Genomic DNA, 21,334 nt, shown 5'->3' on the forward strand with positions numbered 1-21,334 from the left:
CAATAAGAGGCTCTGGTATGATTCAAAGCAGATATTTGTAGCAATTAATCCTGTAATAACTCTTGATTCACAAAACATGATAAAAAAAACAAGTAGAGGTCTGAGGGTAGAGAGAGACAACCCAATTCTCTGTTTTTCTTAAACCCATAAATGGTAAGAGAATAAAAACAGAAGCAAAAGATAAAAGAGTGAATCTTCCTACACCTCCCTCACCTCATCCTGCACCCCCAAATTTACCATTTTATCCTTCATTTAATAAAAAGTCAAAACCGTAATTAATAAATTAAATTTTTTTAATCCCCAACCATTCTTCTAACTTCCAACCACATTTACAAAAATATATCTTCTTTATACACCCTCAGTTAGGTGCACTGTTCATGTTCATTGTAGCATTCAAAAAATATATAAAGAATTCAAAAAAAATATCATGAATAATCTGCTTCAGGTATGCATGACATCATGAGCATTCACTGCATATTGACAATGAGAAGTTGCACGTTTTTATGATTTAGTTAATGCAAAACTAGGCCCTCTATATATATATATATACATATATATATACATACATATATATATATATATATATATATATACATACATACATATATATATATATATATACTGTACATAGGTTTGTTCAAATATGATAATCCAATGTAAAAAACTTGTTTTTCTTAAAGAGATATTAAGTATCATATTCAACAGAGCAATGAGTAATTTTATGAATGTGGACTTATTATGGTAAGCAGCATTTGAAAGAGCTCAACGATCCAATCATGGAAGGAGTTTTGGTGGAGATTGAGAACATGCTAGCTCGTGGTAGAATGGACCTACCAGTGAGTGTGTGCTTTGCGGCAGCAAGAGGTGATGACTTGTTGTTACATCAGTTGCTGAAACGAGGAATGGATCCAAACGAATCCGACAACAATCGAAGGACAGCTTTGGTGGGTGAATAGTTTTATAATTTTTGTTACCTTCTTTACATGGTTTTTATTTTCTATTTCTTCTAATCTATAGTGCTTATTTGTGCTTGCTAAATCAGCATATAGCAGCATCTCAAGGGAAAGTAAATCAGCATATAGCAGCATCTCAAGGGAAAGAAAACTGTGTTCTGCTTCTGTTAGATTATGGGGCGGATCCAACATTACATTACAACTTCCTTAAATTCTATTGCTTAAACCACATATTCAATTCAAATTCAAAGAAACACTGTCAAACAGATCACATATATTATCTATATTCAATTCAAAATGAAAAACGCTGCCGCATATCAAACTCCGGTTATACGTTTGCCGCAGATCGAACTGCGGCGTTCACCTTCAGTGCTGCACTTCCAAATGCGGCGTGCACCTCCAGCGAGCCGCACTTCCAACTGCGGCTCTGATCCTTGCCGCACTTCCAACTGCGGCTCTGATCCTGCCGCACTTCCAAATGCGGCGTGCACCTCCAGCGAGCCGCACTTCCAACTGCGGCTCTGATCCTTGCCGCACTTCCAACTGCGGCTCTGATCCTTGCCGCAGTTCCAACTGTGGCGTGCACCTCCAGCGAGCTCCGATCCGATCACGACCCACGAACCACAAACCCAACCAAGCACAGGAAACAAATATATGATGGAAGCTACTAACCTGGACGCCAGCGACGAACACGAGCAAAGCAGCGGATGCCAGATACTGGACGCCAGGGACGAACTCGAGCAAACCAGCGGATGCAAGAGACAGAGGACGGAGAGAAAAAGAGGGAGGAAGGAGGGGGCGAGTGAGATGCGGCAGGAAGAAGATGAGTTAAATAAGGTTTCAAATTTTATTAATTTTTTTTTCTCTCTCCTCGTTGACTGTGAGGGCACATTTGGAATTATAACTTTTTTTGGAGGTGCAGGACGAGGGTGGTGAGGTGCAGGGAGAATGACTCAAGATAAAAATATGAGGGTTACTCCCACGTACGGATGTGGCAAAAAAATCCGCTCACGCGCATATTTACGGATAAAATCTATGACGGATAATTGATATCCGTAGATATTCACTACCCGCAATTCGCGAATAGCGGATATTTTAATATCCGCTTATAAACAAATCGGGTACAGGTATTATACTATCTCTACCCGCATATATCCGCTACCCGCAAAAAATAAAAATAAAAATTTAATTTATATTTTATTAAGTTAAATTTAATTAAAATTAACATTAATTTATATTTTACAAGATTAAATTTAATTAAAATTGAATTTAAATTTATATTTAATTTAATTTATATTATATTTTATAAATTTTTTGTAATTCTATTTAAATTATTTTAATAATTTATTAAAATATATTTTTTTTAAATATTTGCGGGTATGGGTATTTTAAAACCCGCGGATATTTTTTAAACAGGTATCCGTGCGGGTAGCGGGTCGGGGTAGATTTTTTTTGTCGGGTCGGATTGTAGGCACTATCTGTGCCCGACCCGTTGTCATCCCTACTCCCAACACCACCTCACATTCCTTCTGCACCACCATATTTTTTGAAAATTCCAAAACTATCCTTTATATTTTAAAATATCTTACACTTCACATTTTTTTTCAACAGACTTCAACGAATATCACACATCCATTCAAGTTTTCTTTTAGTTTTTCATTTATTAATTTAATATTTTTTATATAATTAGTTAAATGAATGCGTCACATTTGTTAAGGTTTTTTTCTTTTTAGTTTTTAGTTTATTAATTTATTATACTTTAAATTAATATATAAATATTATTTAATTTTCTTTTAAATTTATTACATAATTATATATAAATTTATTTTATTTTATTTAATAAATAATTATTAAAACATCCGTAGTTTTTTTTTCATTAGTTTATTAATTTAGATATTTTAAATTAATATATAAATATTATTTAATTAAATTAATAATTATTATTTAATTAAGTAAAATAAAATTAATTTTCGTAATATATTATAAAAAATAAAAATATTTTATAAATTAATTAAAATATAACATTTAAAAAACTAAAAAAAAATACTTAAACGAACGTGGTTATATTCGTTGAATATAATTAATTAAAAAATTGGGTATGGGACGGTGAAATGAAGGTTGACATTCGTTCTATATCAAGGATAAATTGAATACGCGATGATACTGGAAGCATGTGGTAGAGGGAAAAACACTCTTAAAAACATTAATGCTCAATTAAGATTCTTTTTCCCAAAGGTATTTCAAACAGACATGTTTTATTCTTAACATTCTTTTTATTATTCTTATTTTAAGTTACTATAATCTATCGTTTTCTCTTGTCCCCGTCACTCTCTATCTCTCTTAAAGATTCACTCTCTTTCCATTCCTAAGTTTCGTGAGGAGCTCACATACATCGGTGAGCTCAGCTGCAAAAAAATATTATAATTTTATTCTTTAATGTTATATCGTAATGCTGCAGTTGCTAGCTATGGTGAAGAATGTGTTGGAGGGAAATTTGAGTGGTTGGAATTACACGATTAAAACAAAAAGTTGAAAGAATACATCAAGATTTAAAGAATTCAGGGCTAATGTAGAGGTGGTAAAATACATTTTCAAATACTGCTCAAGAAGCTGTAGAACTTGTACCTTTAGTTTACTCCATTCAGATGATAAAGCTTTGAAATTTCTTCAGATGGATGAGCAACAGCATAGCAGGTGAGATTATCTGGTGAGCTCTTTATTGGCCTTCTATTTCTGTCTTCTTGCTGAGATCAATCAGTAGTTGATTCTAAAGAGCTGAAAAATTGCCTGTTTGGGTGATCATTGGTCCTTTCCCTTAAATATCTACATATTGTTAGTTGAAGGTACATCGAGAATATAGATAGCAACAAATATATGGACAAGTTCAAGTTCCACATTGAAGGAGAGAAACCATATAGTAATCAAAACCCATAATAACATAGTATCGAGTACAGTGCTGCCAGAGTTTTATCCTGAGGCTAGCGGTGCTGTGAGTGATCCCTATGCAGATGTTCAGAGATGCAATATCCATTCAGCTTCAGACATTGTTTTCAAAGAAGCAGATAGACTTCTGTTTCCATATAGGAATTTTGAATTTGGTTACAGTAACTCCGACAGCTTACCCAAAGAAGACATTCACCGTCCAGTCCCAAACAAACTTAAGGGCATCTTCTCTGAGATACTAAATGGCTGCGGAGAGAATCTCAGCTATATGCTTATTCAAGCACAACAAACTTTAGACGAATGAATATTAAAGAATTCAATTGCATGTCACATTCTGCCACTCAAGCTTAAACATATAAATTGATAGTGAACTGAATCGATTAATTTGCATAAAGTAGTTTAACATCCATATTAGAATAACAGTAGAGAGTCTGATACAATATGAATAAGACATTACAAAACGTATTTTACTATAGTAAGTTTGAGCTATTTATAACTTTACAGAGATGAGCTAACTGTAGTAAAGATATCAAATGGTAACTGACAGTTTAGTTAACTTAACAAATTGATTTTTTACAGAGATCCCAGAAAAGAAAAAAAAAATACAATTGAGTGATGTATATACTCCAATACACCCCTGCAAGCTCAAGAATGGTGGTGAGCATGCGAATCCACAACTCTAAGCTCGAGCCAAAGAGCCCTGAATTGAGGAGGCAAAAGGCTTTAGTGAGAACATCGACGATCTGGAATTTTTGGCGAAAAAAGAAGTTTCTTTCTGGTTAGATATCCCATACCAATGAGAAACATGACTAAAATATATTATATGAACAAATTTAAATCTCAGAATAATTCAATTTTGTGAAATTGAGTTATATTAAAAGTAGTGGCCACAATAGTGAGGGGGCTTAATAGGATATAAGTAATAGGAGATAATGGGTTTAAGAGAGAAGGAATAGTTAATACAAAGTTAATATTCTAACTGTTTTAGTAGTTAGGAAAGGAGGGAAGGGAGGGTTCTATTCATTGTTAGAAGGCAGTTAGTCATATTCTTTTGTATAGACAGGTCTTGGACCTTGTGAGGGTGTTAGGCTCCCGTGTCATCATTGTATACGACATTCGTTCGTGTGAATACATACAATTCTTTCGTTTATTTCCCCTTTGTGTGCAATTGTGAGTGTGGGTTGTGAGACACTTAGGTTTCGTACCCAGGAACCTAACAGGGCTTCACTGGAGCTCCCAGTAAGTATGGGCTGCGTCGTGATTGTCACTTTAGGGCATACCTTTCTGGCCCACCATTGACTTCAATGGCAGCAAACAGTGGCAGTGGCAGTGGCAGATGCGGACATGGCAGCAAAACCAGAGCTCCCAATTTCAGAAGCTCTGATACCAAATTTAACTGCACAGAGAAGTAAAGAATTATTTTATTTATACTCTCATCACCTCTTTGTAACTATCAAACTTTCTGAAATAAAGAAATAAAAATATGCTGAAACGAACATAAAGATTCTAAAAAAAAAAATCTTAATCAATTGAGAATATGTGTTGTGTCATACCACTATTTACACACAAGTTTTTCAAAGAGTGAGCGAAGGCATTGATGGAGGAGGAGAAAAGAACAAGACCAGGTTAGAGAAGTTGTTTGGTGCTTTAGATGCCATATTAGAATAACAGAGTAGGAGCGAAATTGATTTCATCATGAATTAGAATTATAAAACCCATTTTACTATAATAAGCTTCAGTTATTTGTAAACTCTAAAATGATGAGCTAACTAAGCTGAAAACTAACTACAGTAGAGAAGCTAACTGAAGTAAGGATATCAAACTGTAACTAACAGAGTTCAGTAAACCAAACAAACCTTCGGTTTGTTGTAATCCTACAAAGAAAAAGAAATACAACCGTGTAATGTATATACTCCCATAATCCAAAAATTATATCAGCGATTCAAGACAAATTCAATTGTACTCCAATGATTGAAACTTCCACAACAATGCAATGAAAGAGGGATGGGGAGAGAAAAGTATCGGTACTATTTGACCCTCACAGAAACCCAATAGATATTTGGTGCACATAAAGTGATATAACAGTGATTGTTCTTTTATAAAAAAACATGAATATATAAACACTGATGATGAATATAGACAATAATTTTCTTTAATAATTATTTTATTACTTTTCTACATTGTGAATACCTAGAACAGATAACCCTCACACATCAAGTAAGCAGCAAAGAGACATGATAAAGATTTGTGATGTTAAAACACAAAACAAACTCCATTTCTTTTAGCTGTTGAAGCAATACCTTGCATTCCTTATGATTTCAGCAATTGATTGGTGAGTCACTAAAACGGCATTTACAGGTGATTCTTACCATAATTATAATCTGAACTACGTGTCAATAGCTGAAGTTGATGCAACTCCTACTTTTACCAATTTTCTCACATCAGTACCAAATGTGATGGGTCAACTCAAATTTGTGAACAACCAGTTTTGTACAATATCAGAGTATACAATAACTGGAAGCACGAGTCAGGAGAAAGACCAACGAAAAGAATTGGTTGCTTCCACAGAAAATGAAGTTCAGGAATATTGTGATGAACTTCTACAGCAAATTGTTGATTCATCATCTGCAACAATTTCTACAACATATGGGGATCAAAAGCGTTCTGACAACATTTGCGGCAAGGGAATTGTCCTGGGTTTTGACCTGAACAAGACACCTGAGCAGAAAGCACCCCAAAAAAGAAAACATAGGCCAAAGGTAATTGTAGAGGCCAAGCCAAAAAGAAGTACAAAATCTGCAACTCAAAAGACACAGTTCAAAGAGAATCCACGCAAAGAGGAAGTATGTCCGGAAATCTGCCGTGACACCACAGACTGATGTTATAGATGAAATTGTTGATTCTGCTGTTTCAACTAAAAAGTCCTGCTGGAGAGCTCTAAATTTTGACTTGGAACATATTAAGTATGAAAGCCAGAGCAAAATAGGATGCCATCAGGAGATCCCCCATACAAATAAGAAAGCTCTCAATAACAATTCAGACCACAAGGCCACAGAGATGCTGGGTGGGGCAACTATAATCTATGATACAAACTCAACTTTGCTGATCAGCTTGTGCAATGAGCTTAAAACAGAAAACCTACCAAAAAACACTGTTGATAATCAACTTCTACATAAAAAGCAAACTGATAATTTCCAGTCAGAAAGGAAATCAGTCACAGCCTTGTCAGCAATTACAGAAGAACCACAGATAGCAAAATTTCCAGTCACTGAGGAAGTTCCAGCTCAGGGAAATTCTGATCTGAGCCAGGAAGGATAATGGATTTATGCAGCAGTATAATCATCATGCAAAAAAAATTGGTAATATCCTCTATCAATCAGAAAAATGGTTCGAAAACTCTCAGAAGACTGGAGAACAGATTTGTCAAAATACCCTGCAGTTGGTGCCTAACATCCTCTCCAATTCCATTGAAGCAAAGGGTTCCATGAGAAAATATTGCAAAAGCACTGAGAACAAACACGACTCAGCCACAAATTCTTTTGATACTTCCTGTTGTCAAAAGACTTTACAAGCTGATTGAAATTTCAAAGGTGCAACTCCTGCCAAAGATGTAATTAGAAAGCAAAAAATAGATAATAGACTCAATAAAATAGTAAGTGGAAGGTCTTCAAGAAAAAAAAAAGTCTGAGGATAATCCTCAGAATGCAAGAAAAAAAGAAAAAAAAATATTTCTATCACAGTCAAATGACGAAATGCAAGATATCTGCATTAAAAATATTAGATTTGTAGAGAAGCAAAACAGTAGAGCCAGCATTGGTGGATGCTTTGCTACCTCAGGTAATGTGTTGTTTCAAAGAAATGGAATTTTCAGCAAACATATAATTATAACTGTCTGTTCTTAATTTTCAGAGGAATCACACCAGACAATTTCCACTCTGATAGAGCAGATAACTTCTCAACTGGATGGTCTCAAACTTGGGGAGAGCAGCATATCGAAGATGGAAGGATAAAAGGCACTTGTTCCTTATAATGAATATCATTCCGTTGTACCCTACCAGTAATTTGAATTAGTTAAAACACACAAACCAAAGCCTAAAGTGGAACTTGACCCGGAAACAGAGAGAACCTGGAAACTATTTACGGGCAAAGGAGGAAGTAAAGGCCTCGAAGGAATTGATAAGGAAAAAGATATGTGGTGGGAAGAAGAAAGAAACATTTTTCGTCGACGAGTTGATTGCTTCGTAGCACGGATGCATCTTATTCAAGGTAAGATACATCATACACAAACATCAAGTACCAAAGGCCCAAAACAGGACTCTTTTCGAGTAAGAATAATTACTTTACCAGACATTGTATTACCTTATGTAATACCTATAACACCTCAATTTGTCCCCTAGTAAAAATAATTACCATTGAACTTCTAATTATAGAATTCTTCGATGTGTTAGAATTAATGGCTTAGGAGGGGAAGAAAGAGAAATTATTAATGTGATTCAATACCCTAATATATACTCCCATCATAATAATGATTAGTTGAATACTAGTACTGTATGTACAAGCATAAGCACAAGCCTAGTTATATTATGATCAATAACTATAATATTCCAACAGCATGATTTCTAAAGAAAAGCTTAACAAAAGTATAGGACAAACATCTAAAGGCACCCAGGTATGAATAAACTATAAAAAATCCTATATATTTTCAGTAACATCCCTTTAGCATATTTATCAACAGAAAAAGCAGAAAACTATCATTTATTCAAATATTGATTTCATTGCTAAATTAATTAATAGTCAACATATATTTACAAATCAAGTATACCTCTATATTGTAGGAGATAGAAGCTTTTCAAAGTGGAAAGGGTCTGTTGTTGACTCGGTGATAGGTGTTTTCCTCACTCAGAATGTTTTAGAGCACCTTTCAAGGTAAGCTAAATATTAGTGATAGGTGCTTGCCGCTCAGGATGCTTCACCAAAATCGTTACTTTATTTGTAGCTCTGCTTTTATGTCTCTGGCATCAAGGTTTCCTGTTCAGTCAAAAAGCAGCAAGAAATCATATGTTGACAGAAACATATTGCTTGAAGAAGAACTATGCATAGTAAATCCAGCTGATACAATAACATCACGTGGATTTGGGACATTAAATCAACAAAACTATCCTCTTGCCTTTGAGACACCCCACCATACAAGAGAGCTTCGAAGACACAGTGAAACCTCAAGGCCAAAAGGGAGCATAATAAAGCCAATAATCAGAGCTCAGAAGAAGAAATTTTTTCATCACAAGATTCTCTCGATTCTTCCATTACTCAGGACGCCATAACTAGATCCCTTGGATCCAATTTAGAATCAGAAGGACTTGACTGCAGATGTGAAGAAAAACAAATTTAACTTTGACAAATTCTTTACACGTAGGAAGAGCCACTGTGTTCCAGGAATTTTATAACAGTTTAAATGGAGTACCATTGTTTGAGGAGAGAGATAAAGGACAGCTGCATCCGGCAGAACATGTTAAGCAAAGTTGTAGACACACACTCACTCTCTCTCTCTCTCACACACACGCACACACATATATAGATGTAAAATATGTATTTATAAAAATAAAAAGTGCTAACTACGATGTCATGTAGGTATCCAGTGTTAGAGACAGTTCAGAAGTATCTTTGCCCCAGATTGTGTAAACTTGATCAAAGAACCTTGTATAATCATAACCCCAAAAACCTGCATTAGTATAACTGGTTTAATATGATTGATATCTCTAACAGATATATCAAAAAAATGCAGGTTATGAGCTGCACTATTAGATGATTACATTTGGGAAGGCATGAGAATTAGTTTTGTTTAACGGGCATGAGATAGGAGGCTAAAAGTAATTCATGCTTTACATATGCAGGTTTTCTGCACAAAGAGAAAACCAAATTGCAATGCATGCCCAGTGCGAGCAGAGTGCAAGCACTTTGCAAGTGCTTTTGCAAGGTTAGTTATTCCATAGGTCAGTTAAAATGCATTATACTTTTCCATGCAAGATGCATTTGAAGCCATATGTAAATCATTTAGATTAGTAAAACACAAGAATCAAATATATCCTGAGACTTTAATTCCATAGCCAATTCAAAGAAACACAACCAAACATGTAAAAACTAAAATAAAATAACTATCATTTAAAAGAAAAAGTAAAAATCAAAGAAACCAGAGCAAGGACAAATAGCATCTGAAAATTTAAGAAGTCGGCAGATCCAATTGTGGAACTAAAAGCAAGATTAGCGAAAAGATAAGTTAATATATTAATTCTTATTTCAATTTCCATGTAAATCAAACCCTGGACATTTAACTGTTCTATTCTAACAAACTTATTCAAAACCTTCTTAAATTTCCAGCATCCGCATCCTTCCTTGTCAAGGCTTGCATCAGTGCATCCATTACACCCCTTCCTCTAGTTCTATACATATATTCATTTCAGAGTACTTCTATCAACCTTTACTTCCCAGTGCTGTTTTCAGTTTCCTATTTAAGTCTAGGATCCAGAACCCCAAACCGCTGTTCATGATTCCAGTATTACGTTTTGAATATTGGTGCACTCAGTTTAGAAACTAATTGCAAGTTCACAATTGTTTCATCCATTTATAGTGAAAATTTGTTCTGGACTCCTGCTGCTATGAATGAAACCAATTTAATATTGACCACAATGCTATATATCATATCACATGGGTGACAGATGATAGTTCCAAAATTTTGCCATCTCCCCAATTCTAAATCCAATATATGCTACAGTCAAATTTATGCCTCCTAAAATTCAGAGAAGAAAATTTTCTACAACATAATATTGATAACAAAGAATAAACATTTTCAGCAGAGTTAAACAGTGCGTTCTGTTTTCTCTAATCTATCAAGTATTTTACAAACTCTTTTTTTACTTAAACATTACATAATTTAAAAAGATAAAATCTTATCTCGAAGGAACTAACCTGGCATTGTTAGGACTTGTTAATATACATATTGAGAAAATGATTGTGATAGAAACTTGGGTATTAGTAGATACTATGTCCATCAAATTACATGGGATGTTCACTCGAGTACATAAATTGTTTGGTTTTCTCCTCCTCGATAACTAGCTTATGAAAGAGGGTTCCTTGAGTGTTTAGATATGCTTATTGCTTGATATCCAATCCAAGATGGTTGTCATGTGTCAACAAGGGCTGCTTGCAATGGAGCTAACCAAAAAAGACTAAAGAATCATAGAGCACCTGTCATTCGCATCAGCTCTTAACAACATGACATGCTAGAGACTTGGATATTACATTATGCCAAGGTTCCCTTCGTTTGAAGAGAAAGTGTAGAGTAAAAAATGACTATTACAGGGAAGTAGAAAGAAAGCATTTCCTTTGTTCCGTAACAAAAAAAAAGACAAAGAAAGATAACACTTCCATTGGGTCTTACATATTTTACTTTCCACTTGAATATCACGACAAACGAATAAAAGAAACTAGTATTTTCCAAAATTATTTGTATCTCGTCTCTTTAAAACATATAATTAGACCATTTTTTAAGAGATATTATTTTATTAATTTAAGTACATTACAATTATATATCAAAGTGTAAACAGATTGGACAAAAATGAAATTTTAATTTGAAGGTGTCAATTTAAATAATTATTACATTCATAAAAAGATAATTAATAGTGTTCAGGTAATTATATAATTATACCATTAATTAATGTTAATTATTTAAATTGTTTGAAATTACATCTTCCTTCATTTTCATGTCACTTTCTCCTTAAACTAACTAGTACAATTTTCACTCTATTTCATTTTTTTTTCTCACTTTATTTTATTTTCCTTCTGTGGAACCGAAAGTAGCCTAACTTTTGCATAGAATAGTATGAAATGCTAAGTGAAACACTTAATTAGCGCGGTTATCCCCCCTTAACAGTTGGCTTAATATTGGGAACCCTATGAGCGCCAAAGTCTAGCAGCTCTTGTGGTGGGAGCTTGGCCAGTATATGTATGAAACCCAGCTCCATCACAATTAAAGACCCACTGGCTCCCATAGACAAACACAAGTCAAGTGGCTCCAAGGGTGGTGGTTGGTCCCCTGAATTATCCCAGAAATATCATGCTCAGCTTGCTACTTTAAGGAAATGTTCCCCGCAAGCAGTTGGAAACTGATCAGATTAATTGAACCTTTAAACAATCTTTTCCCTATTCCTTAAGATGTCATGACACTAAACATAAGTATTCATGGTTATGATTATCCAAGGGAAAAATTGTGCATACATGTGTCAGATACAAGAATACAACCAGCACCTACGACTAAATCCAGGTAACTTAGGATTCAATACCTCCCAGTTCATAGAAACATCATTGCAGAATAGAAATTTTCAACTGATGTAATTTTCCTTAGCTAAAAAACTCAGATTTGTGATTAATCCATATATACAAATATATGCAGAAAACAATTGTCCAAAGAGACTTGAAAGGAAGAGGACAAATATCAAAAGAAAAAGAAACAATGTGCATATATACATACATACATATATATATATATATATATATAGAGAGAGAGAGAGAGAGAGAGAGAATGAAAGGACAAAAACATAATGAACTTTTTATTATGAATGAACAAATTTATAGACAATGGGAAAGTGCATTTATGACTAGTTTTTGTTAAAACCCCACCAGTTTTGTCAACAGACACAAATTGTTAGCCCACATCACAAAAATAAAGCAGTATCCATTGTTAGCCTACCATTATCAAAGAAACAAAAGTATACTTACTGGTTGAACCGAAAGCATTTATGTCACAAAAAAACTTACAAGTACAATGGCCCTAAAATGGCTTATGTGAGCCCTAGAATTCCTCAAATGTGGTGTAATGCTAAGCTGAAATGACTGGAGTGTATATATCAGAACAATCGACGTTTCTAAATCATTCATTATACTGTTTATGGCAGTTGTAATTAAGAAAGGAGTCAGATTCTTTAAGGAGTAGAATTATAGAATCCTATTTCATTTTTTACAACCCATCTCACTGCTATAAAAATTCACCCTAAGTAGAACCTACAATTTCACAAATTAAATGTGCTTGAAGTGACGACGGCATTGTCGTGGTTTGGTGTGAAGAACCAGTAAAAGTTACGGCAAAGTAATAAGAATTAAGAGTTTTTAATTCCCATTTCACTTTTTTTTATTTTGAAAGTTGTTTCCTAAATCAATTTGTAACTTAAATTCTATTAAGTTTGGAGAATTATTTCCAAGAAAAAGCATTTGAAAACCCAAAAAACAAAAACAAGAAGCACAAAATTATCATTTTTTCACTACATTATGCATACATTTTATGGCACGTTCATCAAATTCCATAGTGTCTTATGATGTTTACTTGTCTTCTGTTCTCATCTTATTTGACAAGCTACAAGATTAACTACAACAATATTTTAAAAGCTTCATATTTGATGGGTGTGCACGGGCTGGTTAAGTCAGCTTCAAAATGCTAAATATGGGCTGGATAAAGAAATACAATCAAACTATACTAATCGTTGTGAAGGAACTCGTAAACAAGAATGTATGTCTATGGTCTGCCAGTATCTATTATACTTTTTTTATTTTTAAATGCCAAAAAACTCATCCAATAGGAATATATATAAATATTAAGAAAGACAATCTGTCAAAACATAACCAAAGCCCAACTACATAGTTTTGAGTGGCTGGCTGTTAGTGACCCATTCATCCAAAATAAAGCCATCTAAACGTCAAAAACTGGATCCTCTACAAGATTGTTTAAAGGGTAAGAGGAGTTTAAGATTATCATAATTGACAGATTTAGTTCCGCACTTTTTCCCATTCAAATTTTGCACCTAAGCCAACAGTTAGAATTTTAAATATTGTATATTGAATTCAAACCTTGAGTATATATTTGTATCAAATACTCGAAGGAAGAGCGTTGTTGCCAAAGTCCTACCAAGTTCAAGCATGATTGTCCTATGGAGGATACCTAGGATATCTGCAAAGAAATAAAAAGATAGACCTTACCTTATTATTCAGTTAAGTGCAAAAGTTATGTCATTCGATTTGGTGTTCAACACCACCACCATCCCCCAATAATCCTTCACAGATAAAGAAACATTCGCATAAAAAATTAGCTGATAAGGAAAACAATAGATCAAACGTATAATAAATGGATCAGAAAGACCATGCACAAAAATGGCATAAATTAATCAGGCTAGTAGCACTTAATTATATGTTCAAGAAAGGTAACAAGACACATCTCTATTAGGCATATCGAAGCTAAATTATATTCACCACAAATGCAAAAGACAAACCCCTGTACGATACAATTAAATTGAAACCAGAAGATAATTCAGTAAGAGGTAGATACTCGCGAGATCGTTCTCCGCTTTACTTCCGTGCATTTCCATCGAAACGGTTTCCAATTGATACAGAATCAGTGCTGTCATAAAGTGTCATTACACCCGAAAAACCCCGACGATCTTCGATCAGAACGCTGAGCGATTAGAGAATTACAGAATAAAATCCACAAACCAAACGAAATAGAACAAATCGCTTATCTCGATAAACAGATCCAAACTAAACAACAACCACATCACGCAACTCGTGCCTCTCGTCACACAAACGATGACGGATAAATGAGAAAGAAAATGAGCGAAAGAAGCGCGAGTATAACTGTACCCGCAGCAAGAGATTTTCTTTCGGCTTGAATTTGGCGGAGATTTTCCTAACACCCGAACATGGTAGCTAGAAAAAAGAAACGAAAAATAGAGAGAAATGGAAGAATTAGGATTTGGAATTGGAAAGCGATGAATAGAGGTTAGGGATGGGGAAGATATAGTGGGTATGGAGAGATATAACAGAAGGACAAATGTAACGGTTATTTCCATTGTTCTTTTGCCGCCACTTTTTACTTCCCTCCTTAACTTTTCAAAACACAATATTTAATTTCCATAAACTTCTTTTTAGTAAATGCACCTCCAAAATTTTATTTTTATCGAGTTTAACTCATTCAAAAATAGATATCTTAAAATTTTATTTATTTTAATTAATTTTAAATTGCATTATTCTTTTAAATAGACACCTGTATTTTTAATATCATCCTGATAAATATTTTAAAAAAATTATATAAACAATTTCTCTAACCTATTATAATTAAATTATTTATATTAAATGTTAATATTCATTATTTTTTAAATTACTTCTTGTATATTAAAATTCATTAAAAATAAGATTTTAAAACAGAAAATAAATAAAAAAATCTATTTGATTTTTTAATCCTCAAATTTCTTCTTATATTGTTTGTGTTTTTAAATCACAATATGTCATTTATGAGCAAAGGTGTGTTTTTATTATACTTATTCTTAAAATTGTGCTAATAATATTTTTAATTCATCAAAAGATCGACTTTATATTCACACTTCATAATTATTAAATTCAATAAATATTGTTTTATCTCTGCATTCAATAATCATGTTAGTTTGTGTGAAACATGTAAAATTAAAATTTTTGTATTGACCCTCTTATATGGAAAAAATAAATAAAATAAAGCTAATTTTCATTTTACAATTGTGGGTACCTCAAGGGCTTAAGGACTTGTTCTATTTTAATCCTCACTTTACTAAAAGTTTGGTGTTGTAACAATACTCTGGTCTCACAATGTCATTAGCCATTGCAATGGATAATCATAGGGTCATGATTCATGAATGATATTTCCATAATCAACATTTAGTTTCTCACTATAATTGAAATTTCAACACCTTCACAAACCAAACTCCTAAAACGATTAATTTCTAAAGACTTCCAATTTTATTTTTTATTTCTGAATTGAATACATAAATTATTAAAAGGAATATTTCGCCAAAATAATTCAAATAGATGGGGAAAATTACAAATACACCAAAGTAGAGTGAAGAAAAAGAAAAAGAACGAGGTTACAAAAACAAAGGCCCAAAAATATCAACACAAAGTCGTAATGGACCATTTTTTACTTAGGTGGACTGGAAGAAAATAGCCCACAGGAAAAAACATAAAAAAATAACTAGCGACCACAGTGGGAGTCGAACCCACGACCTTTTGATCCGAAGTCAAACGCGCTAATCCACTGCGCTATGCGGTCCTCACATGTGAATTCATCACACAAACTTATTATTTAACTAATATTTAAATAAATTTAATTAAATTTTTTAATAAAAAATTATAATTATACTTTGTTCTGTACAAGAAAGAGTTCGTAAAAAAAAGGGGAAGGAGTTGAAAATTAAATGCTCAATAGCGCCAGTATTCAGTAAATACTTATAAAAAACTACAAAAGTGATAAACTTTCAAAAGAAAATGATAAAAATTATTTTGTTTAACATGTTTTTCTCTCCCCCATCCCATTGTTAGCACACAGTATTTCATGAACTTTTTTCCCCTTCATCATGTTTCATTATAACAATATCTTCGTATTCTCTCTCTTTGATGTGTTTGAACTTTTTGGTTTACATCAATATCAGCTTCATATGCTTACCTAATTTTAGTCCCTTGCTTCTGTAGTCGTGGGACATTATAACTATTACCTGATGTAATCAAAGTATATTCTCTTAAATTATATATATTGGAGCATGGTTACCCCACCCATCCGCATAAAAGTTGAATATCATAAATTATCTAATAACAATTAATTGAAATTTTTGGATAAATTTAAAATAAAATTAAACGTATTTTTATGAATTGAAGAACCGAGAAGAAGAAAAGATGGTGTGGGGAGATTGCGAATGCAAGATTCTCCAATGATGAAGATGGAAAGAGGGAACAAAACTTTGATGTTGTTTGTTTACTTTACGGAGTGAATGAATGATGATGCAATGGCATCATGGCCGTCCATTCTCCGGTCATGGTCCCACACTTCTCCAATTGTCCGTACAATTGTTATGATCAAACCATGTTGTCTAGCTGTCCTACTCTAATCACCTTTCCTATTTAGGCAGGGACAAGCACTTCTTTCTCATCATCAAACACAAAGCCACATTTTTCACTTTCTCTTTCTCAAATTCTCCACCTTTTAATCATGCATGGCATAAACTTTAACACAATAATCAGCCTTCTTCTGTAGAAATTTTCGACAAAACTATCAAAATATTTACACTGCCTTTACTATTACTATTATTAATAGAGATAACTTCAACATCAAACTTTAAAAATAAATTAAGATTATGTGTATTCAGCTTTCTAGTTCCCTGTATTATAAAATGAATATAGTTTTCTGTATTTTATTTTAAACAAATGCTTTTATGAAACTATACTGAGATTGCTGTGTGATGAAAAAAATAAAGTTCTAAAGTAAAATTCAAAGCTAGGTGCCTAATCCTCCACTAGACCGACCGAGTGAATATAAAGAGACGATAAAACATCGAAAGGTTACCATCGAATAACTAATTAAGTTAACATGCAATGCACCTCAAATCTATAAATGAGCTTTTATATTCTTCTCACTTTCTACTAACCATCAAGAACAATGCTTTATCTATTAGCTCTCTTTCTCCTATATTTCAAACTCTATCTAACTACAATTAAGTATTAGGAAGTGTTGAAGTGGATTTATCAAAGCAGTGCACAAAGTTTTTTTTTTCTCTTATTTTAGCGATATAATCAACTTTTTTTAAAAAAAAAAATTATTATGTGAAGCCTTTTTTAGGTAAAGGAGATTGGAGTGCTTAGTTTCAATTTGTTTAGTCAGGAAGCTTTTTTAAAAGGGATGATATCCAAAACTCTTGGCCTCTATGTTCGTTCATGTACAGGGAGATGTGTATAATAGCAAAAGATATGGATATATGAGTAAATAAGTTAAAGCTTCATATCATAAAAATAAAGAGATTCAAAGCCTAAGGCTTATCGTTATTTATTACCGAACTTTCTTTCCTAAATGGGGTTTGTCACATTAGTCAGATAGTTTCATATGGCATTCTTTAAAAGTAAAATTAAACATAATTCAAATATATATTCTCTTTTAATATTCTAAGATATTTCATAGAAACAAAATTGTGATAAAGTTCTGAAATTCTTTAAGCAATACTTTAAATGTAATGATTAACAAATACTATCTCAACAAATCACTTAAGCGGAGAAGGATAATCATCCTTGTACTCCGACTCTTTATTGCTGATATTATATATATTTGAATAGTTGGATATCATATTTTATTTTATATTATAATTGTTTTTTCATCATAATTATTTCTCCAAGAAACTTTCTTGTTTTGATTTAGATTTGAAAAAATAACTTAAGTTCTTCATAGTTACAGCTCTTAAGTTGTGTTTAAATTGATGTATTATAGAAGAAGAAATAAAAGGATGATGTGTGGAATTTGTTTGAATGAATTGATTTTGAGATATATGCGCAAACAGATTTGAGATGATGAACTTCTTTGGATCCTTCCATAAATGAAGATATTAGAAAAGAAAGTCAGGTCTTATGTTTAATTACAAAAATAATCTTTTAAGTTTTTATTTTTTCATTATCCAAACCATGTATATATACAACTTTGTACTTAATATAATTTTGTCAATTTTAATTCTTTCATTTTAAATAGTAACTCACATTTCATAATAATAATAATTTTATGTAAACTAATTACTCAACCACAATTGATTTAAACTTAATTTATACCAATTGCATTTTATTTCAATATAATTTTATCATTTAAAATTTTTTATTTTAAATATTAACAAACATAATTTACATTTATCATATTTTATTTTAACTTATTTTTATGATGAAAAGTAAAATAATAATCTTTTAATTTTAACAATCAAAATGTGTTTTTATCTATCAAGCTATCACATAAATCATAAATTTTTATAAACTTTTATTTCAAATTCTTTAATTTTTTACTATATTTTTAAAATTTAAATAACTTCACTCTGACTTCAATTTATCTAAAATTTACTCAAATATTTCAGTGTGTTAAATTTGTCTTAGAAACAAACATAAGTAAAAGAAACATCCGCAATGTCATAAAACACTTAGAAAATTATTTTGTTGTTTAAATAAAAAGGAATTCAATAAACTTTGTCCTAATTTGATAAATTTAACTGTTTATAGAGATCTCACACTATTATAAATTATATATATGTATATATGAATTTGAAGTGTCGTATAAACATATTAACAATTTTTTCATAACAATTTTTTTAATAATGATTACATGTCATTCGTTATCTGTTCCGTTTGAATTTATTTTAAAAAAATATTCGAAATAAACCGATTTCAAATTAACACATGTATTTTGTTAAAATATTATAAAAAAATGTTAAAAAATATTTTTTTATTTTGAAGCAGGAGAGAAATGAAAGAAAAAAAAATTAGAATTTAAAATTGTGATGATGTGACATGAGCAGTTGCAGTCACGTGACAGAGATTATGAGGGAGATATTGGTTTTTGTGAATTTGCACAAGTTTGGCTTGGTTGATTCTTCTGCGCTTTTGTTATATATCGCGGCTACGTCAATGTGCATGGCAGCAGGGAGAAAGAGAACGTGGCCTACACTCGCATACGCTGCAACATCTGCTCTCACCAACGTCTGAACCAAGCAATCAGTTCTCACAGCGATTCAGTCACTACAACTTTTTCACTTCTTTTCCTTTTATTTTTCCAATCCAGAATCACTGAATCAACTTAAGACTTTCTTTCGATTAGACTATATTCCTTCTATTTCATTATTGCATCTATAACAAAATTTATTAATATTTCTATTCAAATATTCTCTCTCTCTTTTTTCTTTTTTTTATAACTTTGATATATTATGGTGAACTGAAGAACCCAGTGAAGGCAGTTACCGCCGAATGTTTAAGAGGTCATTATATCCGTTACGAAATTACCTTATTTAGCTTATATGGAAGCGTGATTTATTCTATCAGTTATTTTATAAACATAAGTAACTATTAAATCAATTTTTCCTTTATACTTTTATGTGGGTTCTGTTACTGTAATACATAAAATATTATTGAAAATCTAAAATTAACATTAAAATTTTTAATATAAAGAAGTGTAAATTTTTAAAAAATCAATTTTATAGGATTAAGTTGAGTTTTAAGTCTATAGTTTAACATGACATTAAAATTTATCTTAACAAAATTTGTTATTTGTTGGATATATTGTTTATTTATTATTAGATCTCCCAATAATATCTAGTCCTATATTAAATATGTATATACTCACATCTACTATAAATAAGATCAATTTTTTAAACATAAATCAAATTTTTAACGAATATTACAAATACGTAATTGCATTTGTGGAATGATTCCTTTTAGTTCTTGAATTTTGCTACACTTTTGTTTTTAATATATGTAATTAGGTTGTTATGAGTTTGGAATCCTATGTAACGTAAGATTGTTAGACATACTAAAATAAAATTTTGGTCGAAAATAATGTCTTTAAAATTTCATTATCTCAACAAACGAGACGTAAATGTTTTAACTCAAATCAATATATATGTATAATGTATTATTCATTTTAGATCTAATAATTTCGTTACAATTTTGATTGTAAAATACATACTAGAGAACTAAGAGATAAAAATATATTTAAATCATTGTTAATAGTAATATATAAAATTATTCCGATCTAAGTAAATTGATATAACATAAGTTTAAGTCGATCGTATATGTATTTTCTCATACAACTATTAAATTAATATATAATGAGACTATTAAGCTTTCTAGAAGAATCTCTTTCCATGATATAAAAAAAATTAACTATTTTATTAATCACTTTCTTCACGTTCTTATAATTTAAAGTTAAAAGATGAGTTTGTTTAGGATTTGTCCCTTGAGGTAGATGTAGAAGCATATAGTGTGTTTGGATAGGTCGAATCTAGAATTGGAAGGACCATGAGTTACAGTTTGTTTATTATTTGTGGTGGAATATGCACATACGTAGTTATCTCTCCCGAAGACAAACGAAATCTAAAATCGATTGTGGAGTCCAACTAAGACTCTTGTCTATTTTCATATATGTTGATAAAGATAATTAAAAAGGCAGCGTTGTAAAATGAAACAAGTCTAACAAATTATTCAGTTAAGACGTGGATAAGAAAAAGAAGAGAAAAAAAATATTACACATTGTTTTATTTTTGAGAAGTAGAAGAAGAAAGGTTGAAAAGTGGACGATGGTGGTGGTGAGTGAGAGCAATAAGTGAAGGAGGAGATTAGGAATGCTTCGAAGTTTGAGCCATGGGATGAGGGAAGAGTGGTGAAGAGAGAAGTCAAATATTAGGTACGTAGTCTATTCCATGTAAATGCCTTCAGCAGCCACGATTCCCGATTCTGGCCCCCCCAACCCCAAACCCCTACCATTTCTCATACTTATTATTCTCCCCCTATCACACATATAAGACAAATCACAAAAACTACCATCAAACATACACCAATATTATTTACATCAAAATAAATAA

At 32.0% G+C, this 21,334-nt stretch overlaps 1 long non-coding RNA gene, 1 other non-coding gene and 1 pseudogene across 2 annotated transcripts; 1 reads left to right on the forward strand and 2 right to left on the reverse strand.

Annotated features, from left to right (window-relative positions):
- The first annotated feature begins 1,610 nt into the window (after window positions 1-1,610).
- Window positions 1,611-12,219, forward strand: LOC148194643 (uncharacterized; annotated as a pseudogene).
- On the reverse strand, window positions 4,264-6,190 carry LOC148194644 (uncharacterized). Its single transcript, XR_015781705.1, has 2 exons — window positions 5,177-6,190; window positions 4,264-4,639 (listed from the first exon to the last, which is right to left on the reverse strand). It is a non-coding gene; the product is annotated as an uncharacterized LOC148194644 (long non-coding RNA).
- A 3,721-nt stretch (window positions 12,220-15,940) lies between the features above and the next one.
- Window positions 15,941-16,014, reverse strand: TRNAR-UCG (transfer RNA arginine (anticodon UCG)). Its single transcript has one exon. It is a non-coding gene; the product is annotated as a tRNA-Arg (tRNA).
- Window positions 16,015-21,334: the final 5,320 nt, after the last annotated feature.

This window comes from Vigna umbellata, chromosome 8 (genome assembly GCF_029865625.1).
Source record: "Vigna umbellata cultivar VRB3 chromosome 8, Vumbellata_1.0, whole genome shotgun sequence".
Lineage (NCBI taxonomy): Eukaryota > Viridiplantae > Streptophyta > Magnoliopsida > Fabales > Fabaceae > Vigna > Vigna umbellata.